The 747-nt window shown below is 33.7% G+C and overlaps 1 protein-coding gene across 1 annotated transcript in view; it reads right to left on the reverse strand.

Moving 5' to 3' along the window:
* Positions 1–747, reverse strand: part of LOC106872815 (zinc finger protein 271) — a 15,980-nt gene that overhangs the window by 7,182 nt on the left and 8,051 nt on the right. The gene's annotated exons all lie outside the window — the stretch shown is intronic.

A 747-nucleotide genomic window follows, 5' to 3' on the forward strand; every position in this document is an offset into this window, starting at 1 on the left:
CCAAAGCAAACAGGAGAGCTTGTTGCAGTCTTCTGACTTGCCAGCTTCTGTTGAAGCATCCAACCCATGCCAGCTTGGAAACAAGACATTAAATATGTTATTGATATATGAGAATGTTTCTCAGTTATTCACATAAAATATCAATCTAAAACAACATTACCATTTCTGTTGTAACATAGATTATGAGAATTTTAAATGAGTTTTTTTAATTAAAAATACCACTGTATTTCTTGATGGTTTTTTCCAGTCATTGATTTTGAAAGTCTTTCCACAATGGTGAGATTGTGATGTTCAGTTTGGAGATTAATGGGGGAAGAAACAGGAAGAGAGGTAACGCGAGAGGAAAGATGTTCTGAAGACAAAGGATTGGGTGAAATGTCTGGTATGTTCTTAAAGAGGAGAGATGGGTAAGCTTGACTGGAAAGGATTTTCAGATATTTCAGGAGAGATACCACTGTAGTAACAACATAAGTCGAAGAGAGAACAAAATGTGTCTCCATGAGATAGTGGTTGAAGCTTTGGTATTATTTGATACTTTACCCTGCACAATTTTCATTAAGAAAAAAAAAACACTTGGATTTTTTTGTGTGGAATCAAGTAGCCTGACCTTCTAATATACTGCAAACTCTTTATTTTTGTTCAGAAAAAAAGTGTGTATATATATATATATATATATATATACACTTTAGAATACACACAACATCTGTAACAGGATGTGTACAACTAGAGTGGGGTATATAGGGAAAA

The sequence above is a fragment of the Octopus bimaculoides genome, chromosome 7 (assembly GCF_001194135.2).
Source record: "Octopus bimaculoides isolate UCB-OBI-ISO-001 chromosome 7, ASM119413v2, whole genome shotgun sequence".
Lineage (NCBI taxonomy): Eukaryota > Metazoa > Mollusca > Cephalopoda > Octopoda > Octopodidae > Octopus > Octopus bimaculoides.